Source organism: Hirundo rustica, chromosome Z (assembly GCF_015227805.2).
Source record: "Hirundo rustica isolate bHirRus1 chromosome Z, bHirRus1.pri.v3, whole genome shotgun sequence".
Taxonomy (NCBI): domain Eukaryota; kingdom Metazoa; phylum Chordata; class Aves; order Passeriformes; family Hirundinidae; genus Hirundo; species Hirundo rustica.
The window spans coordinates 20,984,597-20,998,946 of record NC_053488.1 but is presented as its reverse complement, the minus strand read 5'-3'; the positions used below and the strand labels follow the sequence as shown (position 1 = coordinate 20,998,946).

The following is a 14,350-nucleotide window of genomic DNA, read 5'->3' as shown; positions in this document are numbered from 1 at the left end:
CCATCCCGCACAGCCCTACCACGCTCTCCCCGCTTTCTCCGCCTGCTGTAAATGGCTCTCTGTAACACGAGCTGCATTTCTGCCATAGCCCTCTCTGTGCGCATCTGTATTTACACTGGGGCTTTCATTAGCAATCTGGCCCTTGCCCTCGCTCCTCTCTCCTGCCCACATGCTCCTTGAGTGAGACCCTGGCACCGCTGTGCCTGGCGGGGGGGCAGGTGGCTGGCAGCAGAAGGAATTCCTCAGCCAGCTCCTGTCTGGAAGAAGTGCCTTGTCATCTTGCCTGTTGCCCGCCATCCTGCATCCACCGGGGAGCAGCCGGCAGAGACTGCACCGCAGCACGGCTCGCTGATCCCTGAGCCGGCACGGGGACAAGCTGGTTTTGCTTTGGATTATCGCTGGCTCTGCATGCTGTGTTCCTCCTGTGGCTTTCATGCCAGTGCTGCTGCACTCGGCTTCCAGCTGCCGTGAGCTGAGCCCACGTCCTGTGGTGGTTGTATCTGGCAAGGTAGGAGCTGAACCCTTCTGTTTGTTCTGCTAAAAGTAATGTGACCAGTCCTGCCTCTGCCTTTACAGCATGTGTCAATTAGTGGGTTTATTTTGCGTTGTTCTGTAGCTCGGATAGACAGCCAGTATGCTGCTCAGGCTGTAGCCTCTCTTGTGGGGAAAGAAAATGTGTCTATACTTTTTTTTTTTTTTTTTTTTTTTTTACCTGTATACTGGAAAAATCAAACTTTGTATCCTTTTCTGCTCCAAGATGGAGTCCTCTCTGTCTTTCTGATCTCATGCAGCATCCTGTGCATGTTCTTCAGGTCACGTCACCTGCTTCTCCAGGAGATGTGAGAGTAGAGAGCGGTCTGATGTGTCCTGGGAGAAAGGGGGCGGGAGGATAAACTCACTGAAGACAAAAATCAAGGAAGTTCAGCAGGCTCGGAAATGGCTTTAAAGAAGTTATTTTTAACTGAGAAGATAAGACAAGGGAAGAGCCTCTTTTCTTTAGACGGTTTCAAAAGAGTGGTTTGCTTTTGATTTTTTTTTTTTTCTTTGGTGCTTTAGGGCACACTGTTTTGATATGGAAAAGCCTGAGGGTGCTACTAGGGATAAAGGACAGTCAGTCTTATTAGTCTGGTGCCTCCTTTCCAGTGAACCTTGCTGACATCAGTGCGTCACCTGCCCCCACCACTGCACACCTTTGCTGCTGCCACATGGGGAAAAGAGGTGATGACCAAGAAACCCAATCCCTGCTGGATTTCCCTGCAGCAGCCAAGGAGAAACAAAATAGGAAGGCATCAGCATTTTCTGTGTTTAGGCACAACTTTTCCATTTTTAGTCCACAGCAGCTGGGATGTGTGCTCAGCCATCCATCTTCCCTGAGACTAGTGTACCTGGGCTTTCCTCCCATATGGACGAGAGTCTATGTCCTCAGCAGGAGAGACAGGGATACCAGGTCTCCTGCAGATGATGGCTCGCTTCTGAGGCATACCCAAGCAGCAAACCATGTTTTAGGGAGGTTCTATGTCCCTGTGAGGAGGATAAGGGGGTGCTGTAGCCTTCCCCAGCATATTCTGCGGTGCTGCCAGTGGGTGTATAAATAGTGCCCACAGTGTACTATTTTGGTGACAAGCTCTTCCCAGGATTCATGCAAAGAGTTATGTGAGCAAATGTTAAAAATAACACCAAGCCCTGCCCAAGTGCTGGCATCATTTCAGCCGAAGTGTTGGGAATCTTCCATGGGGAGCAGTATTGGACCCTTGGTGGGGGGCAGCAGGAGGAGGTCCAGAACAGCTTCCTGTATTTTCCTCCTCTTGCTGTCCTGCTGACTGCAGAGTAACCCTCAGCTTCAGCAGATGTTCTGGTCACCAAGAACATGTGAGACTTTCACTTCTAATTAGGTTATTTGCCACTGTCTTTCCCTGTGTGTTCTGAGTATTATTGCTATGTCTAATGAGAGGTACAGGAAATTTAATCTTGCTTGAATCTAGCCTGCTGCCATGTCCTTGCTGGTGGCCAGAGATTGCTGTCTCATTGGAATGTCCTGGGTTGTAGAATGGGATAGGGAGGCATTCTGATTCTGGGTTCGGTTTATCCTGAGGACTGGTAGCTGGAGATTAGTTTAGCTGTGGAAAGGATGTTATCTGTGTGGCTGTAGCTCTGGATTGGTATCCATATAAACACGAATGTTATCCGAGAATTCTGCCCTTTTCATGATGTAGTTGGTGTCTGCAACTGAGAGCTGGAGCACACAGCAGAGAGATCTGGGGAGCCATGCTCCTTCATCTGTGTAACCAGTGCAGGATGCAGCATCCCACTGTGAAGCTGGAGCTGTGGTTTGTTCCCCTCAGGCTGGGTTCTGCTTGTTGTTGGTCACGTTCTATGCTGGTTATGCAATTCAGCTACTATCATGCTGCAGCAGCATCATGCTGTGTGCTGGAAAGCAGGAGACGTCACTGGAAGGCAGCTGACCTCACTCAGTCCTTTGTGCTCGGTGTGTGAAGCCCAGAGCTCACAAAAAGGCTTCTTGAGGGGCTCATGCTCAAAGAAACCCTGTCTGAAGAAAGAGCTAATGCATCTTGCAGACAGATGGTGTGGCTGCACTCTGGCCTGGTTTCATACGGGATGTAGAAGCCCCTGTGGGAGTAGAGCGCCCATTGCTTAATTATACAGCTTAATACGCGAAGCCTCACACACAGGAGAAGAGAAAGAGGTGAGATGTCCTCTGGATGCAAACAGAGGGGCAAAGCTGGGGCTCACTTGTTTGCTCTGTGTTGATAGTAGCAGTATCATGGACAGAGATGCACCTCTTTCAAATGCTGGAATTCAGGATGACAGCATTAATCCCCATTATAGGTACTTACCCCCCATGTTTGCATCCCCAGATACATCAGTACCAGTTTCTGGTTTTGTAGAGAAAGGGCTGGATGGTTACAGCTGGGCTTGATGATTTAGAGAGTCAACCTTCTGTGGTTCTGTAGTCTTTGAGCACTTTCAGAAGGGCTGTATTTATTTTAAGCTGGGAGAGAAGGTTGCTATGAAAGTAGCAGGCATGTGAAAACTGCTAAAATGGTTACAAGTGCTGTTGGACACTACGCTTCACCTCCCCTGATGTGGGGTTAGTAATTCAGGTAGATGTTCCCAGGGATGAAGAGCCAGACTTGTTCGAACATCATGACCAGGCGTTTTCCCTGGCTGTTGCATTGAGAACAAGTGAGAGAGCAGAGTAGATGCTTGGCTTCTGGCTTGGACTTTTGTATCTCCAGTGCTCCACCATTCTTGCCCTCTCACCTTTTGGCTGGTCTTCTCTTTTCCAGGCTGTGTGGACAGCCACAGGCTGGGTGTGTGCACAGGGTGGAGCGCCTTCTTAAGCTTGTGCTTGAAAGCACAGATTTCAGAATTATCCGGACATGGAAGTACGTCATGGAGATGGAAAGCATGCTTCTGTTTCTCTGGGAACGTGCTCTGGGCAATCAGTCCTTCATCAGGGGCTTCCTGCTCCTCTGTTATTCTGTTCCTTCCTGCTGCTCTCTTGTGTCCAGCCAGCAAAGAGCTCTCTGAGTCACCATGGTGGCTGCTTATTATTAGGCCTCAGCCAAGGCTCCGTGTATCATCATATATTATAGAGCTCCTGAGGGCTCTTTTAGGGCTCTTTCCACCCTGGCATGCGCTTGTTCCTCTGACTGGAATGTGTCTGGAGTGTGTGGGGACGTCTTGTTTGTTGTCCTTAAGCACCTCTTTGCTGGATGTTTCCTGATAGTTTTCTAATAGTTCTTCTACCTAGACTGGCCTTCTAGACTATTCTCTGGTAGTCTCTGCAGTGCCAGAGCCATACTCCAGGGATTCCAGGAGTTCCTGAAGCGCCAAGACATCTCCATGCGGAGTGTGTAGATCTGTCTGCCTGAGCTCTTTCATCTGCCTCACAGGAGCCTGAGCCCTATTTCAGTCTGCCCCACGTAATCCAAGCTTGGCAAGTTTGTCAGCCATCTTTTGTGACCTGCTTTGCCTTTGTGGCCTGCCTCACCACTGCTGCCTGGGCTTTGCCTCTGCCAGCTTTTATTTTCTATTTTAAAGAACAGGACAGGATTTCCTCCTACACACAGATCCCCTTTATCCCTATAGCATTTGCTTCATTGGGGGTCTTTCTCCAGCCTGTGCAAAATTGTTGCCCATGGCCAACAAATTTCCAATTTCTGTCTCTGTGTGCCTGTCTGCATATAGGATGGCTGCCTGTTGTTTGAACATGACTTTTGGAGGAGGTAGACCTTGCACAACTTGCAGAGCAGCTGGGAGCTGCGAGCTAAGACTCTTTGTTAATTAAATGTGCACCGATAAGCACATACAGCCACAGGGTTGCTTAATCATGAGCTGACCTGACATAGAGACCTTGAATACAGCTGACTGATGATCCATGACAGCTTGCCCTGGTAGATGTGAAGATGTTAATAATAACCAGAGAGAAATTTAGAAGGGTTCTCAGCTGTGACCACGGATCGCCTCCAACAAGGCTGAATTCTAGAGGAAAAGGTATTTTCACTGTGGTGGAAAGGGGATGAATCTACTGGCTGGAAGCTCACAAAAGCATATTCTGCATAGGGAAAAGATACATCTGGAGTATGTTTTTAACAGCCAGGTGGATTAGCAGCCAGATCAGTTGGCACAGGATGCTTTTCTCAGCTGCACCTGTGCTTTTGCTGTGTCTTTCCAGGAGTGTGTTTGTGTTTCTCCAGGTATTCTGCCTCACAGAATAAATTGCTCTCAGCTTTTAATCATGCATTAGAGGCTTCCTGTTTCTCTGAGTCAAACAGAAGTCACACAACAATAAGACCTCCAAAAGCCATGTAATAATCACTGAGCAGGCACAGTGGGCTTGGGCTATGCTGTTCCTTGGGTTTCTTTATTTAATCTCTGGAAGCTGCCACTGATCATGACATTATCTGCTGCATCCTTCATTTTAGCAATCCCGTCCCTTCCTTCAGTTGATATTTCTTGATGCCATGAGTTGACCAAGATTGTAACATGGACATTTGTTTTGCAGTAAAGTTGGAAAAAATATATTGTTTCCAGTTTTTAACAGTAAGGGCCTGTGAAGATTAGCAGGGGTGCATGCCTCTAGATAAGTAAAGCAAAGAGCTTCAGAGATAAAACAAGACCATGGAAAATTTTAAGAAAACCGGTTTACCTCCTGACTGTTCTGCCTTTTTGGTGGAGTAGTGAATGGTTTTATCTGTTGTACCTGATGTCTAACCTCAACTCCCCTGTGTGACCCTCAGGGATCCTCTTCTTGTTGAGGATGTGAAGCGCAGCTTGTCCACTTGCTCTTGGCAGCAGCCTTTTATACATTTTGGAACTGCTTTAATGTTTTCCCCCTGGGAGCTAACCCACTTGCTTTGCGGTTTACTCCTTTCTGTCCTTTTTTCTGTGTTGTCTTCGAGCTCTCAGCAGTTTGTCCGTTTCGGATACATCCGTGAGCTGTGTGCTGGTGTGGGCAGAGGGGAAGGATGACTCCAAGTCTTGCACACGCAAGACACGCCTATTCGTAGCCCTGCATATTGTTTGCCTGCTTCAAAGCAAAATGCCACTGTTGCTCAAGCTCGCTGTGATCTGCAGTTACCACAGATCTCTTCTGAACGAGCAGGCCATGCACAGTGATTAAGGGTGGGGATGTGCAGTCCATGCTGTGTGAGGTGTTACGGTGATGGCTGTAATTTATGTCAGTTTGCTATTTGAGTACAGGCTTTATCCCCTTTAGCTGGAAGTACTGTAGACAACACAAGTGAAGAGTAAGAGACAACTGCTCCATCTGAGAGCCAGCAAGTTAATGTGCAAGAGGTGGACAGGGTCTCGAGAAGTTTTCAGTGGCCCTGTTCCCTCTCCCCTTTGCAGGTTTTCTAGGTGCTTGGGATGTGGGTGTTCAGGAGCCCAGGCAGTCTGTTGTGTAGCACTGGAGCCCTGTGCCTGCCAATATTGTGCTGCTCTGTTGCTGCTGATAGGTGGGGATGGAGTGAATCTTCACATGTCTTTTAAGCAAAGAGTGCTTTGCAACTGCCAAGACACTGCTCTATTTGCCACTAAAACATAGCCAGCTGGGGCTGCTTACAGTGCAGAGCAGTGCTGTGTGTCCAGTTTGAGTGGAGGGACTGGAGAAACTTAGAGGGAAAATCAGTATAAACAACCACAACTGATAGAATGCGTCTCCAATAAATCAGCCAGTGGTTATGTACTCCCTGGGCTTCGTTGCAAAGTGGAGTGGGAATGTTTGAGAGCTGGGTGGTCTGTGGAGAACTTTCTGGTTTTTTTGTGGCGAGTTCACAGATATCTCTGCTTGCTTCTGCTGTTACTCAGAATGAGGATGGTGAGGAAGGACTTCGGCAAGTGCAGAGTGATGTTAATGTGAGTTTTCATGTGTGAATCATAGGATCATAGAACGGTTTGGGTTGGAAGGGACCTTACAAAGATCATTCCAACCTCCCTGCCCTGGGCAGGGAAATCCAGATCAGTTTTCATATTTACTGTTGCCTTGGAAAACTGAAATGTTTATGACTCAGTCTTTGAGCGAGAGGGCAGGAGGCTTTTTTCCCATTCGTGGATGTGGCCTCTTGTGCGTCCAACAGTGATGTTTTTCATCTCCTCTTCTTGCTCCTTCCCTGCTTCATCCCTTCCATTGCAGTTCCTGTGAGCTGGGCCTTGTGTGCAGTGCAGTCACCCTCACTTTGAGTCAGCCCAGCCATGCCCCTGGAGTGAGAAGAGAATGTCACTTTGCTGCACATCATAAGAACCATAAGCAGTCACCATCCTGGAGCAATGTGTGTTGTGTACACAGTGAACCATTTCAGGGCTGCAGATTCAGCTCAGCCTGCAGCTTTTCATCTGCTTAGTTGGAAATACATGATTTTTACTTGAGGTCAGAATGCAGCAGTGCTGTGGGTGCCAAGTTCACCAGCCCCAGCGCATTATGTTGTGTGGCAGCTTGAGGCTTTCCTCATGGCACTGGGTAACTATTAAGTTATTGTGAAACTAGTTATTTAGGTAAATGGTGCTTTAGGGGAGCATTGATCCTGCTTTGAAAATTAATTTTAACAGGAGTGAAGCCAGTAACACTTTAATATCCATTGTTACCATGGCTGCTCAGTGTGATTGTTTGCCAGATTAAAAGGCTTTTTTTTCTATTTTTTTTAATAATACTCTTTCTGCTTCTTTTGCTGAGGTTTTGACTGGTGAGAGATTATATTCCCAGTCATTGTAGCATCAGTAACTGAGTGAGTGCTTGAAGAAGCAGCTTTGCTCTTAGAGCTGAGCTCCTACTTAGAACACCCCAAAACTTCAGTCTAGGTCAGTTATGTCCAGGATTTGCTTTAATTCAAGATTTTCTGGGCAGCTTGATGAGACTGGTTTATCAGGTCGAAGCTGAGCCTTCAGACATGATTCTGCTGTTTGTGTTCTGTTTTCCCTCTGCCTGGAAACATTCAGCTATTTTTTTATGCTCTTGCTTGGGCAGCACTTAGTATTGGGAGTAGAAGATGGGCACTAAGAGTTGGGTTGTAGGGCCATTTCTACCTTTCACACAGAATTCCAAGTGATTCACATCTCCCTGTTACCCCAGCCTCCTTTGGGGTACAAACGTACTGGAACCCTGGGCTAAGGGACTGGAGACAGACAGCTGGCTGTGGGCAGGGTTTGGTTTTCCCATAGATGCCTCAGTAGTGTGGAGGTATGTGGAACTGAGCCCAGCCCTGTGTGGAGCTGTGCCAACACTAGCCCTATCTGGGAGCTGTGACTTTTTATGGAGCTTGTGAAGGCCCTCTGTTCCTGGGCAGTGAAGCATCAGTTGCCAGCACTAGGAAGGATTTGACCTCAGTACTGTAAATTGGGAATTCAGATGGTGATTGGGATGGAGGAGTCACCTTGCCCAGTATGATTTTTCTAGAAGTGATTGCAAGTGGTCAGCAAAGAGGTGGAGCAGGACACAGAGGTTCCCTATCCTATTTGTTCCAGAACATTTGCTGGTGTTTTGTTTGTTTAATAACCTGAAATGAATCTCTCAAGGGCTTCTCCTACCTCCCTTTAGTCCGTGCGTAGTTCTTCCGTTCATAGTACCCTTTGATAACTACCAGGCAGTCAGGAGACTAGAGGAAGATAACAGGAATGTTGGAAGGGGAACTACTGTTCTGAAGGGAAGTTGTTAGTGGAGATCAGCCTCAAAATGGAAGCTGTTCAATACATTAAATAATGTATTTATTTGGTGCTCTGTGCACCAAAAAGTAAGACTTCAGTAATGATATTTGCTAAACACACAAAGCTAAGGAAGCCTCATCAGACGCTGTTCAGTGTTATTCAGTGGGGAGAGCTGGGATTATTCCTTAGCAAACAACTATGGAACTGGAACAGGATAGTTCAAAATTGCATGGTTCTTTGCCTGAGAAATGAGCAAAAAGTTCAGCTCTGTCTGGAAGCTCACTGCAGAAGAGTGACAGTAGGGGAAGACTCAGGGTGTCAGAGTGGTGTACAAGATAACTGAGCAGCTAACGTGATGTAGCCATGGAAAAGATACATGTGATCCAATGTGACACACTGGACAAAGCACTTCTAGTAGACGGGGAAATTTTAGCATATTAAGTCATGGGAGACCTTGCTTGGAAGACTGTGAATGTTTCCAGTCACTCTCTGAAGGCTGTGTGCAAACTGGGTCGGGTCCAGAGAAGGAATATGGGTGTGATCAAAGAAATGGAAAGCCTACCGAATATGAAATGATTAGAGAACTCAAATGGTACAACTTTAAACACAGGCTTGATAAATGCTGACGTTAAAGCTCATTTTTGGAACATGAAGTGGATAGGGGTGAGCTGTGCGTGGATAAAGATAAGCTGGAAATTCAGAGAATGTTATTAAACATCAGAGGGCTGAACTTGGGGAATGAATACTGTTAGAGGACAGTTAGCAAGCAACAATAAATGTCCAACTTTTTTTAAAAAACAGCAACAGCTTTCTGTTTTGAAGGCATTTCCTCATTTGGAAATGTGGCTCCTGCTCGAGTTGCTAGCCCTGAAGAAATCAGTGCTGCTGTTATGGGCAGTGAGCAGCGGACAGGGCTCACTGGGGACACAGGGTCATCATGGTGGGCTGGTGAATCTGGATGTTGAGAATGTGTCTTTGACCGGCAAAACCTCATAGACTCCTGTCTGTGCCTCTGTCCTCAGTTCCCCTTGGAAAGCAGGTTCAGTGTGGATCAGTTGGTGATCCCCTAGGGAAATGTGAGGGCTAAGGGCAGGCATTTCCACTGTGCTAACATATGTTTTTATCAATCGTCTTGGATGTTTGACCCCTCATTCAAAGGCTGCTGTATCTGTTCCCACTGAACAGAAAAGGTGTCAAGCGTTTGTTGGTAACAATCAGCCTGTATTGTTCTCTGGTGTGTCAGAGAGATGTTGTCCGACCCTGAGGTACAGGACTTGAAGGAATGGGGAATTATTTTAGTTTTTCTTTATGAGAATTTGTATAAAGTTTCATCATCTGCTTTCCTGTTGGCTCCTGTTTTCTGGTTCCCCCTTGCTCCAGTTGAGCAGGCCCATGATCTTAGTTCAACTCTGACCAACATCCCTCTCTCTAGCATTTCCCAAACAGCCTGGATGGTGTTGGTGCTGGGTGGGCTTGCCGTGAGATTTAGATTTCTGGCACAAACAATGGGTAAGCAATGTGGGAAGACACTGAGCTGCTTTTGCCTTGCTCCTGAGTGGTCCTGCACATGAAAAAGAGTAAAGATGTCCCTGTGGCCATGCTACAAATGTGGCCAGAATGTGTATCCTAGGCATGTTCCTGCTGTTGCACCTGCAGATAGCAAGGCACAGGTTTTCTGCTGTGGTGGAGAGCTTGCTCTTACTTGTACCACTTTCTGTTTGCTTGAGAGGCATGGACACACTGAAGGTAATGAGGGATTGGTCAAAATGCCCGCTGTTTAGGAGGAGCTCCCTTTGCTGGGGTACAGCTGTGAGCTGGAGGCAGCTGCTGGGGCTGCCTGGCAGTTTTGAGGGTGCTCAGGTTGCACCCCACACCTGATGGTGAGGGATGATTAAAGACCTGTCCTAGCATAGTGCGTGATGTTGGAAGTACAGTTCAGACAGCAGACTGGAATCTGGGGCTGGGCTGTTTCCAGTTCATGCATCACTGGAGCAGCTTTGCAGCAAATAAGTGGGAGGCTGGGTCAGCTGGTGGGTGATTTTACTGCACAATTGTGGCAAAAGTAGAAAGGGTTCTTCTTGTATGTGGGCATGTGCTGACCTTAGCAGCCAATTCCTGGGTGGTATATGAAGGAAGAAGCCCAAGCCCATGACCGAAATTGTGTTGGGCTTTCTAACACCCAGTTGGTCTATTTGTGACCTAGCTGTTGTCAGCAAGAACTGCAGGTAATGTACAGCTCATGTTCAGTGTGAGCACAGCACCTGTGGCTTCCCCAGAGTGGTAAGCTTTGCTGCAGCCCGGGAGTGGGAGAAGGATATGCCTCCTTACTGGAATTCACAGGTGGGAGACTGTGTTAGGCATTCAATTCTGACAGCCCTGGAACAAGGGGTAAGGAGGCAAGAAGACAAAAATCCTGCCCGACCCCTAAGATACTTGTGGATAGTGAGACTGACCTTGCTTGAGAAGGAATTATCTCCTGCTGAGCTACCTACACCATGGAGTGCTGGAGTCTGTGGGAAGCACCTATCCCTACCCGCCCAGGTGAAGCTAGAACCCCTGTTACTGTCGGAGCAGGCATGTCTAGACACCTCCATCTCTCTCACCTTCCTTCTCCAAGGAATACAGTCACAAGGCTGCAGAATCCCGGCTCCCTCCATGCATCATGCTGTGGAGTCAGCCGTGCTCCACTTCTTGCACTGACTCATCTCTGTGATCAAATAGAAGTCATCTCTTAGAAGACAGTCTGCAAGAAAGAGCTTTGTTCTTCTTATTAGCGCCTGAGATCTTTGCTGCCTGCAAAGCTTTGGGATGGGCCATCAGTTCCTAGCGCTGTTGCTGAGTGAGGCAGATCGGGGAGGGAGATGCGGCAAAGGGGTGTGTGCTGCAGAGGGTCGAGGCCACGTTGAGTTTGAGATCTGGGGAACATGCAGAATGTATTTTGGGGAGGAAGGTACAGACATTTATGTTGGGAACAGACCTGTAGATAGGAGCGTTTATTCGATAACCCTTTGTCTGCTTCATTGCTCTGTCTCATTTTAAAGAAAATACCCCCTGACTGCATCTGCTCTGGGGCGTGTATCTGCTACACCAGACAGGCACTGCTGTCAGTGAATTGGTTAACTCCAGTGTCCTGTGGCAGGGGCAGGGGCAGGGATGAAGGCGAGCACTCAGCCTGCCAGCATTTATACCTCCTGGCGTCAGCATTGGCAGTGCTTGTGGAGGGCTGGGGAGGGCACCGAAATAGTTTCCATTCTCCTCTCTGCTGTGGGAACGAGTCTCCTGGGTAACAAATGCTCCTTGTTCTGCACAGAGCTCCACAGCCGAAACTCTCCGTCTCTTTCCTCACTGTTGCTCCCTGACTGTCCCAGCTGAAGGGGCCGGAGATGTCTGTCTGAGCCTGCCTTAATTAACACTGACAGTACAATGGGACTGGCTGTACGGGGTGCTGGGTTTGCACGTTAATGGGAGCAAGTAAATAGTCTCATTTACAGCAGCTTGGTTGGAGCAGAGCTGGCCAGAACTGGCCTTCTTCTTGCTGTAATGGCCAGGCATGGAGGTGGGTCCCTCACTCCTGCATCCTCCCGGGGGCTTGTCCCTGCCTCTTGAAGGGACCAGCTGGTGGAGTGGGTCCTGAGCATCCCAGGAAAGGCAGGCAGTGGGCTGGGGAGTGTGAAGTGCCGCTGATAGGACCGATACATTGACTTACCAGGAAGGATCTGATCTCTGGGACCTGTGGAGCCTGACCTCCGGGACTGGTGGAGGGATCATTCACTGTGGTTTAGAGGTGAGTAGCAGAGCTGCATCTGTGACGCTGGCTCCAGTGCATTGCAAACAGTCTGCACAGCCTACAGCCCAAGGCCCTTTCTCTTTTCCTGGTGGAATGGTCTCATTGCACTGGGGGGAGTCCTGGACTCCTGCCTCTGAAAGCCCTGGTGGGAGCCACCCCCCTGCCCCATGGTTTCCTGTCAGAAATCTGATTTAAATGTTACTTGAAGAGATATTTTCAACATTTGTAGTGTTCTTGGATCTGTGATAATTGGCATCCACTTCCAGTAATAAGTCTAACATTTTTCTGTCGTCGTTTTTATGTTGACCTCTCCAGAGGCAGAAGCTTCTGTAGAACGTTATTTTGTCTGGGTTGTTTTATTTGTGTTACGTGTTTGCTGCTTTGGGTACATCACGGCATAAAGTAGAAAGTACTCAGCCATGTGGCAGTTTTTAATTTCTTAGAGTTCTGTGTCGGTGTGACAATTTTACCCCTTCTCTGCCTTGCTCTGATCTGCTCACCTCCCACAGAGCCTCGTTTTAGGAAGTTGGGTCTCACAGGTTTTGCCTTTTCCAGTGTGGATGTTCCAGTTTCTGGGCTGTGCTTGGCTGTACACAGGGCTGTAGGCACAGGGCTGGATGAGAAAGTGCAGTGATGTGAGTGACCCCTCCAGGACGGATGCTGCTTCAGTGCTAGAAACATCTGCCCTGGCACAGCACAAGCCAGAGTACAGCTGAGTTTTTGGGATGTGGTTATAACCCAGTGGGTAGAAAAGCAAAAGTAGCCACATTTGTCCTTGGCACAGCTACTGTACACTGTCAGGAGCTGCACAACTCTGCCTCTGGAGCAAGTTCCATCACCCCTTCTCACCAGCTGCCTCTGGTGAAAAGAGATATGGAAAAATCCTTCCAGATAGCAGGAGAGCCTGAGCTTTACAAGTAGTGACCCCCTGTTTCAGGAAGGAAGATCTGCTGTGGGTTGCATTGCTGCGATGCTGGGATCTAACCCAGATCATGGGCAGCACTGTAATCACAAACTGCAGCTAAGAGTTGGTACGATCTTCATTTGAGGTCCCCTGTGAGAGCAGCCACTGGAGGCATCCTGCCCTGCCAGGTGGATTCAGCACTGTGGGAAGTGCTGGTGGTTGCATCTTGCTCTGGATATGGCTGCATTTCAGGGATGCTGTATAGATTCTGTTGATGAAGCTGTCTAGGGCAAGGCAAGACAGAAATTGAAAGAAGCTTCAGAAAGCTTCTTGCAGTTTTTCCATCCTCCTACTCCTCCTATGCATTGCTTTGCAGACTGCCATTTTATCTCCACGGGTTCTAGCTGCCATTATCAACAGTAGTTCCAGTCCCTTTTGATTTCCTTTGCAAAGACAGCGTGAAGAGATCAGGCAGCCTGAAAGCACACGACGTCTGAAATCCAGTCGCATCACAGAATAGGATGCTGCAGCTCTGTTTTATGGCACAGGCTTCGATCTTTTTATTTCTCATCATGCTGCCTTCCTGCTTTCCCAGTTTGCATACGAATCAATCCTCCATCATCCCCTCCTTTTCTGCTCCCTCCCATCCCCTGCCTTGTCTGAGGTTCCACAGGGACTGATTGCGAGCTGAAGCGGCGGTGCTGTGGGCATGCTTGCTCCTTCACACGCAGCAACGTCACAGCAGCAGCAGCAGCAGCAGGAGCGTCGGAGATGTGATTGCGCAGACCCTCTGCATTGGCAGGGATGCAGCTGTGAAGAAAAAAAAAATCAGAAAAAAAAAAATTGACTCTGTGTTTCCTACAGCATCCTGGTGAGAGAGCATGGAGTCTTCTGGAATCTGAGCGCTCAGGAGTGCCTGAGCAGTGTGTTCACTGACAGGCGGCGGGGAATGAAGGATCTGTGGAAAGGTGAGATGAACAAATTATCCATGGCGGGTGTCAGTTGTGCTGTTGGTTTTCGGGCCGCTCGGTGGCCGGTTTGTTTCTGTGGTGGTTGCCAGCTAGCCGATGAAGCTTAAGGATTTTAGGGTTGCTTTGTCTCTTCAGAGGCTGCATTGCTTTGGAGCTGGCTGTGGCTGCCATGGATGTGAGCAAGCGAGGAGGCTGTGGCTGCTGCGCAGAGTTTGTGTTTGTCCTTTGTAGCAGTGAAATAGCCGTTGTCGTGTCCGGGGCTGGCTGTACAGAGGCAAGTCGTGCTTCGCCCTGGCAGTGCCTCCGCACAGCTCTCCATTGTGCCTGCCATGACAGCCGAGCCCACACGGATTGTTGTGGTCCCGCCAGCTGCCATGCTCTCCGTGCATCCCTGGCGATGATGCTGCTGTGCCGCTCAAAAGCTGTTTTGACAGACAGCGCTTCCATGAAAAGCCAGAGACAAAGGGCTCAGACAGAGAAAAGGTTGCTGTCACTGTGGCTTTTGCCTTCTTTTTTTGGCTT

The 14,350-nt window shown here is 48.5% G+C and overlaps 1 protein-coding gene across 10 annotated transcripts in view; it reads left to right on the top strand.

Moving 5' to 3' along the window:
• Positions 1-14,350, top strand: part of RUSC2 (RUN and SH3 domain containing 2) — a 52,592-nt gene that overhangs the window by 902 nt on the left and 37,340 nt on the right. For 2 of the 10 annotated variants that reach the window (XM_040089482.2, XM_058424043.1), the window contains exon 2: positions 13,722-13,825. The exons of 1 other annotated variant lie outside the window; for it this stretch is intronic. The gene's annotated coding sequence lies outside the window, so the exon portion shown is untranslated. Of the gene's footprint in view, positions 1-189; positions 509-11,610; positions 11,951-13,596; positions 13,826-14,350 lie in introns of those variants that run through there. 7 more of the 10 variants (XM_040089488.2, XM_040089485.2, XM_040089483.2 and 4 more) reach the window with 7 other exon arrangements.